Source organism: Sciurus carolinensis, chromosome 1, assembly GCF_902686445.1.
Source record: "Sciurus carolinensis chromosome 1, mSciCar1.2, whole genome shotgun sequence".
Taxonomy (NCBI): Eukaryota; Metazoa; Chordata; class Mammalia; order Rodentia; family Sciuridae; genus Sciurus; species Sciurus carolinensis.
Window position 1 is genome coordinate 108534277 of NC_062213.1, and position 26813 is coordinate 108561089.

At 41.2% G+C, this 26813-nt stretch overlaps 1 protein-coding gene and 1 long non-coding RNA gene across 12 annotated transcripts in view; one reads left to right on the forward strand and one right to left on the reverse strand.

Moving 5' to 3' along the window:
• The first annotated feature begins 256 nt into the window (after window positions 1–256).
• The window catches only part of Slc16a1 (solute carrier family 16 member 1), a 57036-nt gene continuing 30479 nt past the window's right edge, over window positions 257–26813 (forward strand). For 10 of the 11 annotated variants that reach the window (XM_047552306.1, XM_047552342.1, XM_047552289.1 and 7 more), the window contains exon 1: window positions 24323–24642. The gene's annotated coding sequence lies outside the window, so the exon portion shown is untranslated. Of the gene's footprint in view, window positions 294–24322; window positions 24643–26813 lie in introns of those variants that run through there. The other variant, XM_047552315.1, reaches the window with a different exon arrangement.
• On the reverse strand, window positions 13910–24385 carry LOC124984592 (uncharacterized). Its single transcript, XR_007108712.1, has 4 exons — window positions 23767–24385; window positions 22953–23063; window positions 14431–14490; window positions 13910–13941 (listed from the first exon to the last, which is right to left on the reverse strand). It is a non-coding gene; the product is annotated as an uncharacterized LOC124984592 (long non-coding RNA).

Consider the following 26813-nt stretch of genomic DNA (forward strand, 5'->3'; position numbering starts at 1 on the left):
CCAGTGGCCTGCTCATTTACTGGGCTCTAAAACCCATCTAAGACTGAATAATATGGGGTCTCTTTCTCCTACTCATAAGGCAGTTATCTCAGATCTCAGGTGCCTAGTCTCTATATTTGCTAGAAAGTGACGGAAGTACAGGCTACCAAAAAGATACTGCACAGATGCCAGAACCATGTCAGAACACAAGGTCACGTACAGCTATTGCCTTCCCCCATTTACACCAGTGCCAAAGACAATCTGTTCTCTTTCCTTTAGAAGACACAGAAGAAGCTAACTCTTGGAGGTCCTAGGTAAGCATCATTGTCTCTGTTAGGTGTAAAAGACCTAGGGAGGGTCAAGTCTTTGCTTTTTAAGGTTGTGTTTACTTCTCAGGCAAATTAAAGTAGAAAAATCAATTATTTATAGTGGAGATAATAGAATTATGCCCTTAAAAGCTTTTGCTTCTTTGATTAAAAGCACAGATCCTGATTTGACTGAGAGTAAATGAAAAGATATGGCTACATATCAATGAATCTCCAAAACTTTAAAAGTTCCTAATATTCTGGTCATTTAAAATATATTAAAGATTTCTGTTAAGTGTTGGTATTTGGAAGCTTCCAAAAATTATAGGTCATATCACTCAGATTACTTCCACAAATTATCTCATGAGACTATAAAAACCATTGTAAAATTAACATCAATAGTTTTATTTTATCTTATTTTTTTAGTTGTAGATGGACACAATGCCTTTATTTTATTTATTTATTTTTACGTGGTGCTGAGGATTGAACCCAGTGCCTCATATGTGCTAGGCAAGCGCTCCGCCACTGAGCTACAACCCCAACCCTCAGAATTTTTTTTCTTTTTCACTTTTTTGATTTGTTCTTCTTAGATATATAAGACAGCAGAGTGTATTTTGACATATTATACATATGTGGAGAATAACTTCCCATTCTTGAGGTTGTACATGATGTGGAGTTATACTGGTTGTGCATTTATATATGAATACAGGAAAGTTATTCTATATTCATTCTACTGTCTTTCCTATTCCCATCTTCCCTCCCTTTCCTTCATTCCCCTTTGTCTAATCAATGAACTTCTATTCTTCCCCCTCTCCTTATTGAACTTCTATTATTCCCTCCTCATCTGTATATCAGAGAGAACCAGAATTCTTTTTATAACCAAGTATTAGACCCAATTTTGAATGATTTGAATGATGGGTGGGCTTTGGAAGGAGCACGTTAAAGTTTAGAGTACGTTCATATCAGTTTTTTAGTCCACATTATTTCTCAATCTACGTAAGTGTAAGTTTGAGGTATAGAACCCCTGGCCTCATGCATGCTAGGCAAGTGCTCTACCACTGAGCTTCATCCCCTACCCCATAACTACTTAGTTTTATTTTTTGTATTTTTTGGTACCAGGTATTTAACCCAGGGGGGTTTAACCACTGAGTCACATCCCCAGCCCTTTTATTCCTTTTATTTTGAGATAGGGTCTTGCTAAGGTGCTTAGGGCCCTGCTAAGTACCTAAGGCTGGCTTTGAACTTGCAATCCTCTTGCCTCAGCTTCCCAAGCCACTGGGATTATAGGCATTTGCCACCATGCTTGGCAACCACTTAGATTTTAATGGCAAAGTAACTATGGCAGAATTTATTCGTTTCATCCACAAATAAGAGAAATCCTACAGTACATTCATTGTACTGATGAATAAGACATGGTTTTTGCCTTATAATACAAGTTTAGCAGAGACTTACATACAAAACTAAGCTCCAAGTCAGTGATTGGGTCTATTTCAATTGTTACTTTATAAGCAGTTCGTGGCAGGAGCTCAATAAATAGTTGTATGTTTAAATCGATGAACAAAAATACACATGACTACCTTTCTAATATAAGGATGTGTCACATTGGACAATCACAGTCTCTTCATCAAAATTCTATGAAACTTTTTTTTCTGGCAGTGCTGGGGAATGAACTCTGGCATGCTAGGCAAGTGCTCTACCAGAGTTATATACTCCCAGTCCCACATCACACATTTCTAACATTAGCCATCAAAAACTCAGATTCAGGGCTGGGGAGATAGCTCAGTTGGTAGAGTGTTTGTCTCGCAAGCACAAGGCCCTGGGTTCGATCCCCAGCACCACAAAAAAAAAAAAAAAAAAAAATCAGATTCAAGCCAGGCCTCAGGGAAGTTAATTTTAATTTTTACTTTTTGTTTTCAGTCAGTGGCCTTTAGGGAGGTTAATAGTACTAGATAGGGGGGAAAAGAAGATTTTAGAAAAAGGGATATTTAAATTATCATCATGAAGTTTCAAATTATTATTATTTCAAATGGGCTATTATGCAGATAAGTATAAAGGGTATATGTGGCTTTTCTTTTCTGTCATCTTCTTTTTTTTCTTGGTACTGGGGATTGAACCCAGGGGGCGGCTCTACCACTGAGTTACATCCTCAGCCCTTTTTATTTCGATACATGTCTCACTAAATTGCCCAGAATGGCCTTGAACTTGCTATCCTCCTACTCTCTGGGATTACAGGTATGTGCCACCATGCCTGGTTGTATGTGGCTTCTTTGTTTCTTCGTTTTGGCAAATGCCAATTCAAAAACAGGAAGAAAAGCTACATTCCTATGTTATTTAAATTACTTCTTTTTGGGTTGGGGACAGTGGCAGAATACTTGAGGCCCAGAGTTCAACCCAGCACAACAAAAAAAAAAAACAAAAAAAAACAAACAACAAATGAAAAGAACCCCAAAACTTCCTTTCTCTTTTCAGAGTTAGAACACAGATGCCAGCTACTACATTATACATATGTAGAAAGGAAGAAAGATAAGCTAAAGATCCTGGGAATTAGAAAATCAAACTACTGTTTGGATTCTAAACACTATCAATGTGACCTTGGATAAATCTGAACTTTTTTTTCCTGTAAAATAAAGGGAGTTAGATTAAATTATTTCTAAACCATCCTTCAGTTTGAATATTCTGATTCAGCTGACAAGCAAACACTCCTCTTTTTTGTCCTTGTATGTAGAATAATTCATCATTTTCAGTTTAAAAAAAAAAGTCACCACAGATGCTTAAAATAAAATAATTCTCTTCCTCTCTATAGAGTGTCTGCCTTCCCCCACCCCCTCCCCAGGTAGTCATGGTACCACTTAAAAATTATTTAAAAACATCCAAATAAATATACAAAGAAGAAAATAAATACCATCCTATAACTCCACTATGGAGGGATAAACATCCTTAACATTTGAAGTTATAATCTACTATTATGGTGTGTGTGTGTGTGTGTGTGTGTGTGTGTGTGTGTGTTAGTCACTGTCCCGGCCCGTGGGACATCAACGCAGGACGGCAAACCTAAGAGAGAAAGAATGAAAGGGACAAGAGACACAGGGAGTGGCAGCAAAACAGGAATTCTGATCAAGCTGCAAATTTTTATTGTTCTCATGGGTATTTATGCTGAGGGAATGAGGGGTATGACGAGGTGCAGGCTGGTTGGCTGTGTTCTTCTATTGGGCTCCTGATAGGGTGCAAGTTCGCGCTGGTGGGAAGGTGAAGTTCGCACCGGCGGGAAGGTGTAGTCCCGGAAGAGAAGCAGGGATGGCGCCATAGGCGCCATACTGTCAGAATTATCAGCCAGGAGTGGGGGAGGGGTGCTGCTGCCTATTGTAAAGGTCAGAATGTTCTCAGAATTCTGAGAACTTCTTGGTCCCTGACATTTCCCCCTTTCTTATATAAAATTATTGACCATATTTCGATAGCCATATTTTAAGGGGGTGATAGAGGCTATGTGGCGAGGCGGGGCACGGCTTGCCCGAACAGGTACAAAGCTGGAGTGACAATCCCTCGGGAACTGCGCCTGTCTTAGGTTGTCCGTGGCAGAGCAACATCCTTACCCGTCATTGGATAATGAGGCTCTAGCCCTCATTTCCTGTCTTAGGTTGGTATGAGCTCTCATGAATCTTACCCATCATTGGCTGTCCAGTTCAGCTCACAGGGGTGATGGTTTATTAAGATCTAATATTGATCAGATGTTGCACCATCGCGATCCATCATCTCCAGTCGATGGTAATGAACCTGAATAGGTTTCGCCTGTATAGCCTCAATTTGAACTCTAAGAAAAGCCATGATCTTGTTGAATATCAAAAGGCCTATAGATACAATAAGCAGCAAGCAAAGGAGGGGACCTAGGAAGGGAAGGAGATAGGGAAGGAGTCCACTGAATCCAGTCCATAGTGGATTATCAGCCAGTGCTCGTCGGCGTTTTTCTAAGTCTTCCTGCAGCCGTTTGATCGTGTCCTTAACAATTCCTGACTTGTTGGCATAGAAACCTCTCCTATTTTGTAGGACCACTTCTGCTAAGGAATCCACCTGATCTTGAAGATATTGTATGGTGCTTGAGAGTATCTGTACATCAGAAATCAATTGTCTGGATATGATAGAAGCTACCTGAGCAAGATAGACAGCAATAACTTTAGAGGATGTGGCGGGCAAATGAACCCAAAGCAAGGGGCAACCTTTATTTTTAAAATATGGATCCCGCTGCCAGAATAGTCCCGTGGGTGTATGAGGGGTGTGTAATATAACCAAAACCAAAGGAAGGTTATAAGATATTTGTGTAACAAATTGTTGAGCAATGGCTTCTGTGACTTGAATTAATGCTTGCCGCGCCTCAGGAGTAAGCTCTCGAGGAGAAGAAGGGTCAGAATCTCCCCTTAAAATATCATTAAGAGGCAAAAGCACATAGGTGGGTAGTTTTAAATATGGTCTTAGCCATTGGATATCCCCTAGTAATTTTTGGAAATCGTTAAGAGTGTGGAGATGGTCCACACGCAATTGTATATTAGGGATTTTAATTTGATTAGTTTGAAGTTTGAGGCCCAAGTAGGTGTAGGGGTCCTGGGTCTGAAGCTTATCAGGGGCTATCTGAAGTCCCAAGGCAGTAAGGGCCTTATAGAGATCCAAATAACAATTGTTAAGATCATAGGTATTAGGTGCAGCAATTAACAAATCATCCATATAATGTAATATATAAACTTGTGGCCACCGCTCTCTCACAGGGTCTACTGCTTGAGCAACATATTTTTGGCAAAGACTAGGGCTGTTAGCCATACCTTGGGGAAGGACCTTCCATTGAAATCTTTGCATAGGGCCCTGAAAATTGATGCGGGGAAGGCTGAAAGCAAAATAGGATCTGTCCTCAGGATGTAAAGGAATAGTAAAAAAGCAATCTTTTAAGTCGATGACCATTTTATAATAGTCCCTAGGAATAGCTACTGGTGTAGGGATGCCTGGCTGTAATGCCCCCATCGGGCGCATAACCTTATTGATAGCGCGCAAATCCTGTAAAAGGCACCATTTGCCTGATTTCTTCTTAATAACAAAAATAGGAGTGTTCCAGGGTGAGGTTGAGGGTTCCACATGGCTGGCTGTCAACTGTTCCTGTACTAACATGGAGGCAGCCTCTAATTTTTCTTGGGTAAGGGGCCACTGATCCACCCACACAGGAGTTTGAGTTTCCCAAATAATTTTGTCTGCATGGGGTACAGGAGGGTCAGGGACCGACACTAAAAATCCACATACCCAAGTCCAAATTTGTCTGTTTTTTGTATGGGCTGTACAGGCTCAACCTGTCCTTGTCCTAGCCTCCCAAGGCCTGTACCAGGGATAAAGCCCATACAAAGCATTTGATGAGTGACTAAAGAGTCGGGACTAGCAAGAATAACTTTCATTTGGCTTAGAATGTCTCGTCCCCAAAGGTTGACAGGGAGATCAGGAACAACGAAGGGGGTAACAGTTCCTTTATTTCCTGTGTTATCTTTTGTGTCAGTCCAATTGAGCGCCCTGGAGCTAACTAAGGGGTTTTTTGATTGCCCTATTCCTTTAAGGTCAGTTAGTGATGAGGTTAGGGGCCATTCTGATGGCCAATATTTTTGAGAAATAACTGTGGCGTCCGAACCAGTATCTAGGATTCCTTGGAATTTCTTTCCTTCAATAAATAAGGTAAGAGTGGGTCTTTTGTGGGAGATAGGTTGGACCCAATATACATCAGAGGAACCTAAAGAGGCTGTGTTTTGTGGTGAATTTGGGGCAGCGGGAGTGTTTCCTGAATTGAGGGGAAGGAGTATTAATTGTGCAATTCTTGTTCCTGCAGGGATGGCCGCTACTCCGTTAATAGCTGTGGCCAGTATTTTAATTTCTCCAGTGTAATCGTTATCAATGATGCCAGGGAAGACCTGAACACCTTGTAAGGTGGTAGAAGCTCTCCCAAGAATAAGAGCACACATATGAGGTGGAGGGGGGCCTACAACCTCAGTGGGTATTATTAGGGGTCCTTGCATAGAATCTAATATTGTATCGGTGGAGGCACAGAGGTCCAATCCTGCGCTGCCTGGGGTAGCGCGTTGGAGGGAGGTGATTGTGGAAAAGGACAGGGGGCCTGGATTGGGTTGGGAGTCTAAGAGGGAACAAACCTTATTGCCCCTGGGTTTGTTCTGGGGGCGGTCGGGGCCAGGGGCTGACCCCGAGAGGAGTTTCCCGAGAAGTTAGAGGGAATAGGCTGTCCAAGGGCATTGGTCTTAGATCTACACTCCTTGGCCCAGTGGCGACCTTTACCACATTTAGGGCAAAGGGTGAGCGGAGGTGGTTTAGCCCCTGTTTGAGGAGATATGGGTCCTTGACCCAGTTTCCCTGTTGGGCAGTCTCGCGCAAAATGGCCAGGTTGTTTGCAAGTAAACAATGTGGGCCAGGGTTGTGAAGGGCCTTGGTGAAGGCGGCGCCAATGGCGAGACCCATGGCATGGGCTGTTCCTACCCCGGCACACAGCCTAATGAAGTCAGAAAGGTCCCCTTTATCTTTGTGGGGCCAAAGAACATCTTGATATATCGGGTTGGCATTTTCAAAGGCAAGATATTTTACAAAGGAGCTCTCGTTTTCACTTGGTCCAAGTAAGCACTCTGCAGTTAGATTAAGCCGGGCAACAAAGTCACTGTAAGGCTCGTCAGGACCCTGACAAATTTTTGCTAGGGAGGTGGTGGCCGAGCTCTTTTGAGGGAGCCGTCTCCGAGCATGCAAACCAGCAGTTTGAACCTGTGCTAGGAGCCCAGTAAGGAAGTGCACCTGTTTAGGGTTAGTATCAAATGGAGCATTACGCACTAGTTTAACATAGGTCCAGGATTTAGAGGAAGCCTTGGTTGAATTTTTTTGAGCAGTTCCCGACAATATTCCTTAAAATCTGCATTCCATAACAGGAAGTCACCCACACTGAGGGTGGCTCGGGCCAAAAATTTCCAATCATTAGGGGTGAGCCATCGTGTACTATGGTTCTCTAGCAAGGCCAGTGTATAAGGTGCAGTGGGGCCATACTGCGTACAAGCCTTTTTAAGTCTTTCAAGAAAATGGAGGCTCAGCCTTTATAAGAACCAAGGGCTCCACTCTGTCCAGAGGTGGGCTCCTCCTCATCCCCTGATTCCTAGTCCTCCTCTTGTTCTCTCTCTGGTTCTACCTCTTGTTCCTCCCCTGATTCCTCTTCCTGACTTCCTTTTAAATTCTCTGCCTCAGTTTGTGCGGGCTGATCTGCTTGACTGCAAGTGACTGGAAAGGCAAGAACAGGCTGACCACGTGGCTTCACCTTACGAGTATTAAGGGGTTTTGGGCCAGTTTGGGTTAACTCCGTGCCCAAGGCCAGTGAGCGAAGTTCGGCATCAAGGGCTTTTAGTTCTTTTAAAAGTTGAATTTGTTCCCACCTATGTTGAAGAGACTCGCGTAAAGGGGTTAGATTAGGCAAGGGAAGTGGGGAAAAAATATCTGGGGGGGCAGGAGGTCCCAGAAGGGCCGGAGCACAAAAGGCAGGGGGTATATAAGAGGGAGGTGGATTTTTAAGAGGTGGCAGGTCTGGAGAATGGTATCGAGCTGCTGCCTTCTCCAGGGTAGCCTCATTCTCTGGGGTCACGTCATCATAGGGATTTAAAACCGGATAAATCTTAGGGGGATTTTTAGGGGACTCCTTTGGTAAGGTGGGGTCTGGGGAGGTTCCTGGGGTCTGGGAGGGTCCCAGGGTCCTGAGAAGGCTGAGTAGGAGGGGGCATTTGAATACTAACCGAAGGGCATGCTGAGGGGGGGCGAGAGGTGGATTGCATTGCCTGCTCCCCAATTTTTACAAGTTTTAAAGTACCACTGTCAAAGGGTGAACTTTTAAGAATCTCATTAATTAAATTCCAATAAGAAAAGGCAGTGACGGGCACCTTTTGAGGACCAAAAGTCTCATAATAATCTTTGAGGCAGTCTCCTACTCTGAGCCACCTTTTACCATCAATTGATCCCTCGAGGGGAAACCAAGGACACAAATCCTCTATGTATGAAAAGAATGATCTTAAATCCTTTTTCTTAACACGCACTCCCCGAGTCTTGAGGGCCTCCTTGAGACCCATCAGAAACAAATCATGTGACGAAACTGCTTGTCCCATGGTGTGTCACTCACCTTGCGCCGGCCTCACTCTCCTCCTGGATCTGACTCCCGGTTGCGTTTACCGAGGCGATCCCGAATCCCGCTTGGCCAAGGCTTCCCCGGAGGGCTGCGTTCACTTCTCAGGCAAAGGCTCCAGTCAACCACGTTGGGCGCCAACTGTCCCGGCCCGCGGGACATCAACGCAGGACGGCAAACCTAAGAGAGAAGGAATGAAAGGGACAAGAGACACAGGGAGTGGCAGCAAGACAGGAATTCTGATCAAGCTGCAAATTTTTATTGTTCTCATGGGTATTTATGCTGAGGGAATGAGGGGTATGACGAGGTGCAGGCTGGTTGGCTGTGTTCTTCTATTGGGCTCCTGATAGGGTGCAAGTTCGCGCTGGTGGGAAGGTGAAGTTCGGACCGGCGGGAAGGTGTAGTCCCGGAAGAGAAGCAGGGATGGCGCCATAGGCGCCATACTGTCAGAATTATCAGCCAGGAGTGGGGGAGGGGCGCTGCTGCCTATTGTAAAGGTCAGAATGTTCTCAGAATGAGAACTTCTTGATCCCTGACAAGTCACTGGGAATTTAACCCAGGGGTGTTCTACCACTGAGCTATATCTCCGTCCCATTTTTTAGTTTGTGATAGGGTCTCACTAAATTGCTGAGGCTGGCCTTGAACTAGCGATCCTCAGATCTCAGCTTCCCAAATCACTGGAATTACAGGCCTGTGCCACCACACCCATGCATATTAGCATTTTTAAAAACTTTTTAAAATCAGTGCATTATAATTATATATAACAGTGGAATTCATTTTTGGATCAAACCGAGGGTGTCCTATATAATAGGCAAGTGCTCTACCACTGAGATACACCCCAGGCCCCTAATATTACTTTTATTTTGGTACCTGGAATTGAACTCAGGGGCACTTAGAGCCACATCCTCAGCCCTTTCTATTTTTATTTTGAGACACGGTTTTGCTAAGTTGCTTAAGGTCTCACTAATTTGCTCAGGCTGGCTTTGAATTTATGGGGTAGCCTCAGTCTCCTGGGTGGCTGGGATTACAGGTGTGAGCCACAGCGCCTAGCTCTCATATTATATGTGGCCAAAATTTTATTCATATTTTCTTAAAAAAACAAAATTGTTGGCTGGGCATGGCAGCACACACCTGTAATCCCAGCAAGTTGGGAAGCTGAGGCAAGAGGATCATTAGTTTGAAGCCAGCCTGGGCAATTTAGCAAGACCCTGTCTCATAATGAAAAATGCAAAAGGTTGGGGATATAGCTTAGTAGTAGAGTGCCCCGGATTCAGTCAGTTGTCATGAAATAAAAGGGATCACTTTGCATTTAGTGTTCTGAAACCTGAATTATTTACAATACATCCTAAACATTTCCTCTATACTCTTTTTTAAAATATATTTTTAGTTGTTGATAGACCTTAATTTTTATTTTTATATCCAGTGCTGAGAATCAAACCCAGTGACTCATACATGCTAGGCAAGTGCTCTACCACTGAGACCCCAGCCCCTCCTCTATACTCTCTTAAAGCATGATTATTTTTCTTTCTGTTTTTTTTTTTTTTTTTTTTGGTACCAAGGATTGACCCAAGGGCAATTTACCCTTGAGCTACATCCCCAGTCCTTTTTACTTTTATTTTGAGACAGTGTCTCCTTAAGTTGCATAGGTCCTCCCTAAATTGCTGAGGCTGGCCACTAACTTGAGATTCTTCTGATTTAGCCTCCTGAGTAGCTGGGATTTCAGGTATGCACTACCTTGCTGGGATATTTTGGTTTTCAAATCCAAAACCTATCAGTAATTTTAAGGTTCTATTCTGGTGTACTTTTTCCATCAATATTTTAATAATGACATCTTGAATAAAGGACTAAGACATTGTTAATTTCATGCATTGAAATATTAATAAAGATTGGTACCAATGTTGGATAATTTGGAAAACATTACCACATTGCAAATATTTCTTTTTCTTCTCTTTCTTTCTTTTTTTTTTTTTTTTTGAGACAGGGGTCTTCCTATGTTGCCCAGACAGGCCTTGAACTCTTGAACTCCTGGGCTCAAACAATCCTCCTGCCTCAGGCTCCTAAGTAGCTGGGACTACAACTGTGCAGCACCCAGCTTGGCTCTGGTATTTAATTTTTAAATGTAAAATTTACTAGAGTTTGTGTGTCAACATTATGACACAGAACAAAGGATCCACATTCACTGATATGTTCCTACATTTGTCACATTAGAGACTGTGGACTGACTAGGTAAATTAAAAAGTAGACACTTTGAAAATGGCTACCTTCATTAGAACTTTTTGTTGTTGAGAGAGGGTCTCACTAAATTGTCCCAGCTGTCCTGGAACTTGCAATCCTTGTACCGCAACCTCCTAATTACAGGTACGTGCCACCACACCTGGCTGATTAGAATTTTTTTTTAGTACTGTGGACTGAACCCAGGGGCACTCTACCCCAAAAGTACATCTCCAGCCCTTTCTATTTTATTTTAATAAACTTTTGTGGCACTCAGAATTGAACTCAGGGTACATTACCACTGAGCTACATCACCAGGTCTTTAAAAAATACTTTCATTCAGAAACAGGATCTCTGAGTTGCTTAGGGCCCCACAAAATTGCTGAGGCTGGCTTTGAACTTAGGATCCCCCATCTCAACATCCCCAGCTGTTGGGGTTACAGGTGTGCATCGCAATGTCCAGCTTCCAAGCCCTTTTAAATTTTGAGACAGGGTCTGCTAACTTGCAATCCTCCAGCCTCAGCCTCCTGAGTGGCTAGGACTACAGGCCTGTGCTATCATGCCCAGCTAATTCCTCCACTGTTATTATTTAAAAGTCATGTCTTAATGCAAATCAAAACTACTCTAAGATTTCATCTCACTCCAGTCAGAATGGCAGTTATCAAGAATACAAGCAACAATTAGTGTTGGCAAGGATGTGGGGGGAAAAGGTACACTCATACATTGCTGGTGGAACTGCAGATTGGTGCAACCACTATGGAAAGCAGTATGGAGATTCCTCAGAAAACCTGGAATGGAACCACCATTTAATCCAGCTATCCCATTCCTGAGTTTATACCAAAGGACTTAAAATCCACATACTAGAGTGACACAGTCATATTAATGTTTATAGTAGCTCAATTCAAAATAGCTAAACTATGGAACCAAGATAGATGCCCTTCAACAGATGAACGGATAAAGAAAATGTGATATATATACACAATGGAATATTACTCAGCCTTAAAGAAGAATGAAACTATGGCATTTGAAGGTAAATGAATGGAGTTGGAGACTATCTTGCTAAGCAAAATAAGCCAAACCCAAAAAACCAAAGGCCTAATGTTTTCTCTGACAAGTGGATGCTGATAGATAATGGGGGGTGGGGGTTGGGAAGAATGAAGGAATTTTGGATTGTACAGAAGGGAGTGAGGGCAGGGGAAGGAATATGGGGGTGGGAAGGATGGTGAAATGAGACAGACATTATTACCCTATATACATGTATGATTACACTACTGGTGTCACTACACCATGTTCAGCCAGAGGAAGAAGTTGTACACCATTTGTGTATAATGTGCCAAAATGCATCTACTGCCATGTATAATTAGAACAAATGAAAAAATAAAAAATTAAGAAATCCCAACAGAGGCAAAATATTAGTTTCAGATTAAAATAAAATCAGTGCTTAAAATGAGTTAATTATAATTATTAAATATCTGATTAATAATCTGTTAAATTTTTGAATTCCTTTTTGTTTGCTGGGTGTTTTAATGATATAGTAAATAATTTCTAAAAAAAATTTTATTGAACTTATGAGATAATGTCTTGGAGACTATTTTATATGCAATTCCTCTATGTATTTAAAAATTGCTTTATAAATTTAGATTGCTATGAAAACTTCAAAATTCTTAGGGAAAACAGTTTTAGCAATTATATGGACCATTACCTATGTTGCTTTAGGTTTATCATGCCAAAGGAAAAAATGCTCCAAAGTATAATTTGCAGTGTCATTACCTAATAATTATTACTACTCGAATAATAATTTGAGTATTATTGTACTTTCTTCTTGCAATAATGTACATTTTAAGTCTTCATTTCAAAAATTTTTAATATATATATATATATTTTTTTTTAAGTTGTCAATGGACCTTTTTAAAAATTTTTTGTTTATATGCAGTACTGAGAATCAAACCCAGTGCCTCACACATGCTAGGCAAGTACCCTACCACTGACTACAATCCCAGTCCTTCATTTCAAATTTGCATGACTATCATTTTTTGACTTTCTGTTCCCTCTGTTTCTTAATAATCAAACATCATGATCAAAAGAAAAAAGTCAGGTCTTATGTTAGTATGATGGCAGTTTTATAAATCTTCCTTTTATTATTAAATAGCTAAAATTCATAATTGCATGAGACTAAATGTTTTTTTATGAACTGGGAATGTAGCATGTTTAGCATGCTCTGGGTTTATTTAATGCCCAGTAGCAACAAGAAGAAAGCAGAAATAATGTCTGAACTGGGAGAAAAAATTATTTTCACTTTTTAGACTTCTGAACTAAACCAATCCATTATTCTTCATTACAAGAGATAAGGAACTATATTTATATATATGCCTACATTTGCTGAAGAAGTTAGTCATGACCAATATTTTTCTGAAAGATGATGAAAGGCAGAGCAGTCTTCAACAATTTTTACTGCATCTCTTACTTCAGTGAAGCCAAAATCAAGGCCTACACTAAGTACAAAGTTACCTTGGATTTTGTTTACTGTTTTATGTCTTAAGCAAAGCAGCTATGTATTGTGTATTCAGATCAAGACTTGGGTACTAATATGGATCCAAAAAGTTGACAGCTTCTTGGAGTCAAAATAATAAAGAGAAAGAACTAGAATTCTTGTTGGGGAGGTGAAGACTGAATTGTGGAATTGATTGCAGTATAGATTCTTAAGAGTTTGCCAGAAAAATAAAAACAACCAGATAAAAGTGCTTTTACATTGAGTGATTCTATGTAAAATGTTTACAACAGTGCCTGGCACAGAGGATATGCCATTGTGCTAGCTGCTATTTATCATCATCATTTTTATGCTGATACCCACCACTTTGAAATAATCATGTATTTATTAGTTATATGCATACATCTATACAATCAGATTGTATGATACCAAGAGATGAAACAGCCCTGTTTTTAAGAAACTTATAGTGATGCTTTGAGATATATATATCATAGATATGTGTGTGTTTATATATATAGTTTTGAATATATAATATGAATATATATATAGTTATGAAATTAAGATATATATAAATTTAGGGGGGTACTAGGTATTGAACCCAGGGCACTTTACCACTGATCCACATCCCCAGTCCTTTTTATTTTTTACTTTGAGACAGGGTCTTGTTAAGTTGCTGAGGGTCTCACTAAGTTGAGGATGCTGCCCTCGAATTTGCGATCCTCCTGCCTCAGCCTCCCAAGTCCTTAGGATTACAGGTGGGTGCCACAGCATAGTGATACATTCTGAAGGAAGAAAAGATAGAAAATCAAAATTTTATATAAGAAAATATTCAATTTCCTTGCCATAATGTCCTTTGTCAGTTCAACCAGAGCCCTGCATCAAAGGTTGAGAAAAGTTCATAGTATATTGTTTAAAAAAAAATTAAAAACAGAAACCGCTAATATTTAAGATAGTAAATGAAACAAATTACACAGTAATAATTTATTGCTTTTCAACAATTCTGGTGTCATATTAACTGGACCAAACTCCACTTGCTAGCAAAGGAGAAACACAGGGACTCCTGTCCCAGAGGCTGTGTCCACATGTATTTTGAATGTAAGAATTGAAGTTCCCAGGGAAGTCAGACATTCAAATGAGAGCCTATCCTATGGAGTAACCATCCTCCTTTATAACTTTTCCCCCCAAAGAGGGTAGAATGCCAACAGGGAGAGGCCAGGAGAAAGACTGAAAAACTAGTTACTTAGAGATTAGTTTCATGGGAATGTCCTTACCTTAGTCTTCACCTATGAGTGCTTCCATCTGAATGCCTTTATTTTTGGGTATCTTCCAATCTACAAAAACAAAAGAGGGAGAAGTAAAAGCAATTATACTACAGCTGTACAGGATAAGTGGAAAGTGTTCTTTGGTTGAATTAAATTTGTCTTGCAATCACTTTGAAAAGGAGTGAGCAAAAATCTTGAAAACAAACCTAGTAGACATTACCTTAGAAAGGTTAGTATTCCAAATTGGCAGGAAGTTATATCAAGCATTAACACAAAATTTCCTGCCACATATCAACAGAAAAATTCATTTTGGGGACACTGAGCCTTTTTCTTTCTTTGTTCTTTTTTAACGAGGGAAAAGAATACATGAAATTTATTACATGCTTAAGGCATGGTGGTAGTAGAATCTAACACTACCTTAAAATACACAATTTCCTCCCACCCCATCCTTCTCTTCTATGAAGAAAAATGGAGAAATTTGTTTTGCTAACCTGAGGAAAAGTTTTTAATATGAAGAATGTATAATTAGATCACAGAATGTTTATATGGTTATCTAATATGCAATGTAATATGTAATTTTTCTTTCTTTCTTTCCTTCTTTTCTATCTTTCTTTCTTTCTTGCTTGCTTGTACTGGGGATTGAATCCAGGGGTGCTTAACCACTGAGCCACATCCAGAACTTTTTATATTTTATTTTGAGACAGGGTCTTGCTAAGTTGCTTAGGGCCTCTGTAAGTTTTTAAGATTGGCATTGAACTTGCAATCTTCCTGCCTCACTCCCCAGAGTTGCTAGGATTATAGGTGTGCAACACCATGTCCAGCTTGGCTTCTTAATAGTACACAATATATTAGGAGTTTGGAATGACTGAATTTTCAAGTACTAAGACTGCAGAGATTTTTGCTTGAAGTCCTTATTACTTAAGCAGATTCACTAATAGCTTTGAGGAACGCTTCCATGAATTGATAAGGTTTATAAATATGTAATGTTAAAAAAATCAAGAAAGAGATGTAGGTCTAGAGGAGGTAGTTCAAAACAATATTTTAATTTGTAAGTCAATGCTTTTTCCCAAGTAATCATGAGCCCTGGGAAGGAAACAGGAAATGAAATCTGGATTTGAAGGTGGCTTTTTGAAGCAATTTATTAGAGTAAAATAATTGTTAAAGAAACTGGTTGGCAAATATAATAACTATGAAATCTTATTATTTCACATTAATTAGGAAAAAAGCTAAATTAAAGTAAGAGATTTTAATTCTATAACAGAATTACTAAAACTACTCCTTTGAATCCCCCCTCCCTCCCTCCATCAACCCAAGGGTCTCACACATGCTAGTCAAGTGCTCAACCAATGGGACTGACCAGGCTGGGATGAGTTCCGTATGTCACAGCCTGGGAAAAAGGCCTTCTAGGAAGAAGAATCAGCATATACAAAGGCTAAGCGCTCAGGGTTGGAACTATGAAATATGCTTGCATTTTCCTGATTATCATCCTCTTTGTTCCCAATTTTTCCTATACTCTCAGGATTCTGAGCAAATGAACAAAAAGAGTTTAGCATTTGAGAACACAAGCTGAGTTAAGTATGCCTAGTTTTAAACCTCAGCTTTATAGTATTTATAAGCAAAAAAAATTACTCAATTTATGACTGAACATAAGTTTAGTTCTCTACAAGTTTTGGGAGAGGGAATGGGATTGCCATAGGATCTTGGTAGAAAGCCTTTAAGTTTACAGTTGCAGTGACTGGGAGTTCCCTCAGTAACTGAAGTCCATGTCTCTTATTCCACTAGATTCTCTAAGTGGTCTTGGTAGTCATCACAGCCTGAATTATGTACTCCTATGTTATGGTTAAAGCACATTTGAGTTCTTGCACATTTGGGCTGTAAAGGCCTGAGGTCTCATCTGAGCTGATCACACAAGTGACTAGTGAAACAAAGGGGTTTTGCACAATAGAGTTAGGAGGTTCCCAGATTGACTAGTCTTTTAATTGAAAATCGGAGTAAAAACCTATCATCTAGCCTGTCTGGGCCTGAAGAAGGATGAGATGAAGGCTAAGCCTAGTCCTCTATTTGGTTACCCATGTGCAATTTATGGCTTTACCTCCATTGGCCTCTTGTACAGCATGTAATTTTTCCAGATTCTAGTTCCTGCTGTGGCTAGTATACAGGAGACAAAAGTACTGAAGTATATGTACTTGGGAGATTTAGTGGGTGATGAAAACAGTTACTCTAAGAAAGTATTCTGAGCTTGGTGACTACTTTTGACTTTGGGATAACTCAGTAGACCAGTTGTCCTGGGGGTAGGTAGCAAAGGGTATATTCCACTAGTACAAGATTTCCCTGTTTCTTTCTTGCTATTAAATTAGAGGTGGTAAGACAGTGGGAAGTTATGTGTACTTCAATCTGTAAGATTTTAAGGGGTCTCTCTTAAAATTCCTCAGTCTGAGACTATGGCTTCTAATACACTAGAAAGAAAAGAACTTACCCATTTGGCTGTAGTCTGGGGCTGAAGATTGGAAGTGGACTGAGCATGGTGGTACATGCCTGTAATCCCCATTACTCTAAGAAGGCTGAAGCAGGAGGATGGCAAGGGATAGGGATGTAGCTCAGTGGTAGAACACTTGCCGAGCAAGCGCAAGGCCCCATGTTCAATTCCCAGTACTGAAGGAAAAAAAAGAAAAGGTTGGCCATTTCAGTCACTATGGCCACAGTGACCACAATGGACTTGGATCTAGGATAGGGAAAAATTATGAACAAAGCTGTAAGGAAATCATCCTTAAACTTGAACCCTGATTTGCTAAAGATGACAATGGAAGGCAAGTCTCCACATAGGGAGGGTACTGCTTCCTTTCTGAAATTAACTTTTCCTTGGAGACCTTTTATAAATCACCACAGGCACCATGAGGAGGACTCAGGGAAGCATCTGCCTCACCCCCGACCCCTGCTTCCCAGTACTGGGATCTAAACCCAGGGGTGCTCTACCACTGAGTTACATCCCTATCCCTTTTTATTTTTTAAAATTGTGAGACAGGATTTAAATATTCTAGAATGGCCTTACACTTGCCTTCCTCCTGCCTCAGGAGTAGCTGGTATTATAAGTATGAACCACCATGCCTGGCTCTGCCTATTTCATAAAGTTTGTGGTAGAGACTTCAGTTCAATCACTGGTACCAAAACAAAAACAACAACAACAGAGTGTGTATTACAGATTTTAGTTTCTTTTGAATCACTGAATAATGTGTTATATAGAAATGTCAGGCAAACTTGGACTATAGTTAGTGCTGTATGAGGAAGTGTTTCATGCAGAACCTCTCAGCCTCTGAATTTCAATATCTATAAGAGTGTGGATTCTCCTCACACTGCTTACCATTCTGTATTATCTTATACTGGGCTCATTAACTTTTCCTAGACTGTCAAGGTTCTTCAGTTTGAATCTTGATTTAGATTAAACTTAAGTTCAGGAATAAGTAGTGATACATAGATGAAAAGACTTAAAAAACATGAATGTTTACCTTCATTCTCCAGGAATAGATTACTAATTGTGGCAGGTGCCATTTCCCTCTAAGGGTGAGGAGGGCCCTCAATAGTACTTAACTTCTCTAAATTCACATCTTTTTAGGGTAAGCTCCTTCCAACTGTTCCACATTCCAAATTTTTCTGTGTGAGCATTCTCTGAGTGATAATGAGGACATCTACCTTACTTAGGGAAATTATTATACCATATCCACAGTGCTATGGCTTTATTATATGATCACACACACAAAAACCACATTAGAGTACAACAGGCATAACATCTGAATCTACGATTTGTGCAAAAGTTGGGGGAGGGAGGTCTTTACTAATATATAGCTCAGAAGGTTTGATAGCCCCTAGACTTATAATGTGTAGTGCAGGGCCTCATGGCAGATCTGGGACTCTCAGAAGTAACCTCAAATTGAGTTCTGTGCTTTATTTTTTATAGTTCTAAGGGATTTAACCCAGGGCCTCATGCAGGCCAGGCAAGCAATGTAATGCTGAGCAACCTGACATAAAGTTGTTGGAAAAAAATGTTTTAACATCCCTGCCCACAACTTAGCTGGTTAGACCCATACCGCTCCAAATTCAGATAAGCATGGGTTAATTCTCTACAGTGCACCTTCTGATTTCAAAGGCAGCTTTCATAATCATTGTTTAGTTCTTTTTCTTTTCTCTCTTTTTTTTTTTTTTTTTTTGGTCCTAGGGATTGAACCCAGGGGCACTTTACTAATGGGCTATATCCCCAGTCCTTATTTTTGAGACAGGGTCTCACTAAGTGGCTGAGGGCCTTGGGAAGTTGCTGATGCTGACTTTGACCTTGCGATTCTCCTGACTCAGCTTTCAGAGTGTTGGGATTATAGGCATGAGCCACCACACCTGGCAAGGTTGTTTAGCTCTACCAAAGGACTGAGTCAGGATGGCCTCAAACTATGCATTTCTCTCTTATGGTTTTAGTAGTTAGAAATGATTATTCTATTATTTTTTGGTGAAAACTAATGATGCCTCTTTTCTTTTTTTAATATCAGGGATTGAACCCAGGGGTGCTTAACCACTGAATCACATCCCTAGCCTTTTTAAAAATATTTTTTATTTAGAAACAGGTCTCACTAAGTTGCTTAGGGCCTCACTAAGTTGCTGAGACTGGCTTTGAACTCACAATCCTCCTGCCTCTGCCTCTGGAGCTGTTGGGATTATAGGCATGCAGCACCATGCTGGGTTATGAGGACTATTTCTTGATTCTAGACAATACTGATTATATGATCTTGGGAAGATACTTAATCTTGCTGTATCTGTTTGTAAAATGCAAATTATAACAGTATCCAGTTTACAGCATGTTTGCAAGGAGCTAATGAGTCAATACATACCAAGTACTTAGAGCAATGCCTGGCAGACAGACATGTGCATGTATGTTTGTTATGTGTCAACAGATACATAGGGATATACAGAGTTTGAACCCAGGGTACTATGTTGCTGAGCTACATTTCCTTCTTTTTAGATATACATGACAATAGAGTATATTTTGACATATTATACACACATGGCCCATTCTTTTTTTTTTTTTTTTTTTGAGACAGGATCTTGCTAAGCTGTTGTGGGTCTAAGTTACTGAGGCTGATCTTGAACTTGGAATCCTTCTACCTCTGACTCCTGAGTCATGGAGATTACAGGCTTGTGCCACAGAATCCAGCTAGTGCCTGGCAAATATTAAGTATTCCATAAATCTTAGCTGTCATCAATTTATTGTTTTTATTAATGTTCCCTCACTACATCTGCTTAAAATACTTTACTATAGACAGGAAAGAAGGGAGTAAGGTAGAAAGATGCTCAGGGTTAGAACTTGATTAGTCAGAGTCAAGGAAGGAAAAAGGTTTAGTAAATAGGTAGGAACATGTATAGATGGAATGTTTGCAAGGGAAGATCCTAAATAGTGGTGTAGGTATCAAAGAGCATAGGCCAAAAGTGCCTTGTGCTGGCTGAGACAAGGAGTGGGAGAAAAGCCATACCAAATCACAGAAGAGAGTAAGGTTATGGGAATTGAAATGCAATAGATGCTTGCATGATCTGGGTGAAAACAAACTGAATTAGAGGATAAAAAGGAATATTCCCAAGTACTTGTTTTCCATATAGAATGTCTTCCCACCTTTAAAGTCTTAATCATTCATTACACTTTATTATAATTTTTTTAAAATTTTGTTTTTAAATCTAAATTTTTAGAAAATTATTGGGCAACAATGTAAATGTCCCATATTATCAAGACATGCAAAATATATAAAAATATAGGGCTGGGGATATAGCTTAGATGAGGCAGAGTATTTGCATAGCATGTGTGAGGCCCTGAGCAACACACACACATACACACACACACACACACAAAATAGAAAATAGTGTTACGATTCCATGAAAAACATGTTTATATGTATGTGTGTAAAAAATTCCTCAAAGATCTGAAGAAGTAGGCAAACAAATCCTTGGCCACCAAAGTTACCAAACAACAAAAAAAAAACAGTGGTCAGAAATAATTTTAGACTAATTTTTCAGGGTGAAAAAATTTTTATTGTAAGCAATTTGTGGGGCTGGGATTTAGCTCAGTGGTAGAGCACTTGCCTAGCACGTGTGAGGCACTGGGTTCGATTCTTAGCACCACATGCAAATAAATAAAGGTACTGTAAGCAATGTGTTTTCTATCAAACTGTTTTAACCAAATTATCTAATTTGGTTAGAAGCCAGAGAAGTAACTGATTAGGATGCTGAACTGGTGTAGACTGGAGATAAGTGTCAAAAAAGGAGTAAGAAGAGCAGAGGAGAAATGGGGAGTGGTCAGCTAATACACCTTGGAATACACTTTGCCAACACTGAGTTACTTTTCAAAAAATGGCATATTATTCGCAGATTCAGACCTAGTCTTTGGGAACCAGTGTAGCAGGACTACACTTGCCATACAACAGGAAATTAAATGAAGATGCTCTGAACGAGAGCATTCACAACTATAAAGAATGTTTTTAGGGCTGGGGCTGGGGCTCAGTGGTGGAGCGTTTGCCTAGCATGTGTGAGGCACTGGGTTTTATTCTCAACATCACATATAAATAAATAAGTAAAATAAAGGTCCACTGACAACTAAAAAATATATATATATATAAAAAAAAAGAGGGGCTACGTATATAGCTCAGTTGGTAGAGTGCTTGCCTTGCAAGCACAAGGCCCTGAGTTCAATCTCCAGCAGGACAAAAAAAAAAAAAAAAAATGTTTTTTAGGACTGGCATCTCCTTTTCTCTAGATGTCTGCATAGCAGACTCTTTTCCATCCATGGTTCAAAAGCAAATTATATATTGCCTATTAAATTATTACAAATTATGACAGGATATTCTAAATGGATTAAATATTGTATCAAAAAGAATCCTTTCCTGTATTGTTTTTCTTTTTTTTTGTACTGGGGATTGAACCCAGGGGCACTTAACCACTGAGCCACATCCCCAGTCCTATTTTGTATTTTATTTGGAGATAGGGTCTCACTGAGTTGCTTAGCACCTTGCTTTTTGCTGAGGCTGGCTTTGAACTCTCGAACTTCCTGCCTTAGCCTCCCAAGCCGCTGGGATTACAGGAATGCAACACTAGGCCCAGCTCATGTAATGCTTTTATCTTAAATATTGTACTTGGTACACTAAGAAGAACCTGGAGCTTGGAAATCTATCTAGTTCTTTGGATCATGCCATTCATTCGATGGTGGGCTTTAGAAAGGTCTTTTTAAGATTCTCTGGGTCTTAAATTCTGTTTCTATAAAATTGGGGGTAGGGATGCTAGGTGATCTCCCTCTTCTTCTCAGCGTTAAATTTCTGATCCTATATATCCTAGTTTATTTCTTCAATGTCTCATGGCTTACCTCAGGAAGAAAATCTGGCTGAAGAGCAAGGATTTTACCTTTATTATTTCATCATTTTTGCCAGCTTGCGCTACCCCATTACTAGTTTTCAGTTCTCTCTTATGTTCTTTATAATAATATTAATTCATAAATATAATATTAATTCAAATTATAATACTAATTAATAAATACTTGCAGAGTACTTTACAAGGATTACCAATCACTTTTGCAAATACTATCTCATTTGATTATTACAACAGTTCAGGCTCATAGGTATTATCTTCAGTTTACTCTGGAGAAGAAACAAGCCCAGAATAGTCCAGTGAATTAATTGTATAGACAGTAGTTATGGAATCAGTTCTTCTTATCCTCTTTTCACAACACCAAGTCCAGAAGATCCAGGTTTTGTAGGATGTAAGGTGTCTACAATTTTGGTGGCTATTTCTAAAACAGGAATACAAATTTATAGTACAAAACAGTATTCTGTGAACACATTATTAGGGCCCTGCTCAGAGCCTTGGAAAGAGTTTATTCAAGTGAGGGCCTTTAGGGTTAATCGTTAGGATTAAGTTACATGGAACATCTGCTTTTTTTTTTTTTGCAGTGCAGGGGATGGGAATCCAGGGTCTCCTGCATGCTAGGCAAGCACCTTATCAGATTTTCAAAATGTAAAGAAAAAAACAGGGGCTGAAGATTATTTTTGTGGTAGAGTACTTGTCTAGCATGCTCTCATTTGATTCCCAGCATCACTGAAAATAAATAAAAAGGTCTGAAATAAATATTAATTTTATTACCATAAAACCCTTTGAGGTAGGAATTATCCTTGTGGTACAGAGTGGAAAATGAGTCTCAGAAAGATAAAATGACTTGCCTAAGGGCACAGAGCTAGGAACTGCCACATATCAAAGCTGGAACTCAAAGGAGATCTGGCTCCCAGGTTCATTTTGTGCACCTTACCACACTGTGCTGCTCTAAAACATACTGTTTTCTGGGAATCATTTTATTACTTCCCATTACATTCCATAGTGGGAATAAATTCACACCTGAACCAATCTCCTGTTGTGTTTCCTTAACTCAACTTTCCAAACCATCTGAATGCCTCTGCTACCCTAACAATTCTAAAACACTGCTTTGTAAGCCCAGTTTTCCATGCCTTGCAGTGCCTTACCTTCTCTGCATTTATCAAATGTAAAAAGCAAAACAGCTCATAAGCAGTACTTGGCATGGATTCCATACTGTCTTCTAGTAACATGCTGAATTCTTAGTGAAAATTTTTCTGCTGTAGGAAGAGACAAGAATGTGTGAAAGAAAGCAAACTGGCCTCTAAGGTTCTTAATATCCAATCTCTATTCCTCTTCAATCTCAGGTTCTTCATTTGCAAAACAACTTTAAGACCTACCTCCCATCAGTCTTGAAAATTAAGTGTGGGTAGGGAGAAGAGGGAGGAAGACATGAAGGGATGGGAAGGGTTCTGGTATGAAGCAAGTACTAAAAAAATGTCGATTTGTTTCCCAAAACTTGCAAACTCTTTCCAGGCAGAGGTCTCCTCTTATACTTTTTTGGTTTTTCCCTCGGGTCCTAGATATCAGGGGCACTTGTTATTTAACTTGATCAACTTCAACGGACACACTTTGGTAACTGGACCTGGTCAAGAATCTACAATGGCTCTTATGTCAAAACTAAGATCTGGCGTCTGACTCCAAATGTTGGCTACTTCCTAGCTCTGTGACTTCTGGAAAGTTACTTAACCTCTCTGAGTTGCAGGTCCCTTATTAATAAAATGTTCGTAGCTGCGCCTATCCCATAGGGTTGTGAGGATTACTCAAATAATTCAGGTGAAGTGCTTAAAGGTAATCTGCCCTTCAATACCGTTAGCTGTAATTCTATCCAGTCCCAAACATCCTGTTCATAAAAATGTGCTCCTCTCTGTATTTCTTTTGGACACACCCTACCCCACTGGGTCAGTCTCCCCACCCTCTTACCTGCTCTCCTGACCGACTTGACTGTATACCCACCATTCATCAAATGCCACAGCCCAGGCAGCGTGGTGAGAAAGATTCATAAATTCTCTCATCAAAACTTCCTACGAGCCTAAGTCGGTTCTCTGTTGCCATTTTACAGAGGAAACAGGCCCCGGGGGTTCACTTCCCCGAGGTCACTGCACTCCAGTGCCAGGCCCGCATGGGAGCCAGACGCACGCGGGTACACAGCCCGGGCGTCTTCCCGGGTCCGAGCTGCGCCGCGTCCATTCAAACGCTGCGCAGCCTCTTCCAGTCGCTTCCAGGCTACTCCGCGCGCCCATCGCCCCCCACACTCAGGATCGGGCCCTTGGGGGCTTTTCTCTTTTCTCAGGCAGCAGCCAGGAGAGAAGCCGGCTGGGGTCCCGGGCGCGCGGAGGTGCGCACCAGTGCCGCAAGTCGCGGAAGGAGCGCGGCGGCCAGCGAAGCGCCGCAGAGCGGGGGCGCAGCGCGCCTCTTGCCCGGCCGCGAGTCACGTGGCGGGGAGGGGGCGCCGGCGCGCGGGCGAGCTAGCAAGCGGACGAGCGGGCACGCGCGGCCGTGAGCGTTGGAGGCGCGAGTTACAGTTCGGTGTATGTATGGCGGGGAGGGGGCGGCGGCCGGGAAGGCCGACTCCGCCCCCTGTGCGCATGCTCCGGCCCCCGCGGGTTATAAGGCAGCCGCGCCAGCCCCGCCAGACAAAGTGGCGAGCTGCGACGTGACTACTCTGCCGCGTGGGTGCTAGAGTAAGGGAACCAGGCGGCGGGCGAACGACGCGAGCTGGACCTGGGGCCCGGAGGAACTCCGGCTCGAGCCGCCGCGTCACGCACACGCTCGGCGCCGCGAGCCCCGCACATAACGGTTAGTTGGGTTACAGCGAGCGGCGCTTGGCGCGTACCCCGCGGTGCTCTGGCTTTAGGGTTGGGGTCGGGGACCCTCTGGGCTGCGGAAACCTTCGTCTCTGGGGGAGGGAGGCGGCCTGACAGAGGGCATCGGAGCTGCGTGGTCCGGGAGCGCGATTTTGGTGAAGGGGACCTTGAGGCGCTGGGGACAGCGTCTCCCAGCCGATCCGCGGGCCCCGTGGTCAGGTGTCGGCCACTGGCCTGAGCGAGGAGTCGAGTCATGGTGCCCGGTGACCTTGGGGAAGTCGCTTCCCCTCTATCCTTCAGTAGGCTCCTCAAGAGATGCTTTGATCTAGATAAGGGGCGACCTGGGGCCGATTCACGTGGTGCCTCCGGACTCTTCTGCCGCCTTCTGGTCCCAGGGAAGGGACTCGGGGCGGGAGTTATTTTGGACTCGTGGCATGCCCGCCCCAATCTGAGCCTGCCAATCCTTGTCCTACCTGGTGACTTGCGAGAGCGGTGTGAGGAGCTGCATTGCCCACAACCAAGGCTAGACTGCAGGGTTCGAATGGAGCTTGCCGAGGGGACTGGCCAGCCCGCCGCCTCCGGGACTGCTGCTGGTGGGGGCTCTTTGTCGTTCAACCTGTGGCTCCGAGGCGCCCTCCACGGCGCCCTCCAGAGCGCGCTCCTGCTCGGGGACTTTAGGCGGCCCAGTGGAGACGAGTCGGAAGGATAGCGTTATCTTTGGACGGATGCACGTTTTTTGTTTCGAGTACATCCTTTTTTTCCTGCATTCATTTTAACATAACATTTCTTTGTTGTGACATATTTGGTGGAACAAGCAGTTGCGAAAATTAGTTTGTAATCACTCTAAACCAGGAAACACGTGTTATTACTCCAGTCTTTTCCCGGGTTTCCAGTGACCGATTGCAAACTGGGTGTCTGTCGCCTGATAATAAAGCCTTTAAGCAACTTTATTTGCCATAACTAGTTTCGAAATATTTTTTTTTTTAAATTCTGGTTTCAAATAAAATGCGTACAATTCAGCTCCCTGATAAGCGTGGGACTGGTAACTACTGGCATTTCGGATAGGATGAACTCTGAATTGTGCGAGTTTGGAAGAGTGTAAGTAGGAATTAAGCAATTAATAATCTTTATCTCAGTTACCAGCCCAATGAGGTGAAACAGACTGTATCTTCAGTTTTAGTTGTTAAATAGAAACCATAAATCCAAATCTTATATGCCTTGGGATATGGGTTTGCCTTCAGGACACCATAGAAATGATGAAGAATTCAAGGCAGCTAACAGGTAATGAAAGATTTTTTATTTAAGCCACAATTGAATATACTTCAGTAATTCATTCTCGGTTTAAATAGGAGCTGTTGCATCAGATTTTTTTGACCCTTACTAAATCTGCACATTAATAGTCTGAGGAGTATTTTGTGAGATTTTATACCTAACTAAAGATTTGGCTGTAAGCTTAACATAATAGGCTGTAACATCCCAAAACAGATTAATAAGGAAAAAAAGATCATACCACCTTAGGGTGAAACCAATTGATCAGTGTTTGGTAGTTTACATATCTTTTCACCTTTTAAGTATTAGAGCATAAAATATTAGCTCTAAAAAAGGATCTTATTTCCTTTATTTTACAGATAAGAAAACTGAAGCTGAAGAGTTGTGAAGTGACTTAACATTTTGGGTCTGAAAACTTGTCAATGATTGGGAGAAAACTCTTGATTTCCATTTTATCAGATTAGTACTCCTGAGTTTTCTCTAAAATTGTAAATATGGATACTTATTATCTCAAACTAAAAGTATAGAGTAATAACTTATCTACATTTTTAAAAAATTTTTAGTTGTAGATGGACGCAATACCTTTATTTTATTTTTTTATTTTTATGTGGTACTGAGGATTGAATCTATTGCTTCACACTGCTAGGCTGAGCTACCATCCCTCTCCAGCCCCATAACTTATCTACTTAGGTTCTGTGTACCCATTGTGTTTTCAGTTCCCTTCATATGCATTCCTATGCAAGATTCATTTCCCTGAATAAATGCCTAAATGGCTGAATGTTTTTGTTGCAGATGAGGACTAGGAAGATGGAACTTGGGTATGAGGAAAATAGTGTAGAAAGTTGTGAATTTTACATATTGAACAATTTGTTGTTGGCTGTCGGGCACTATGAG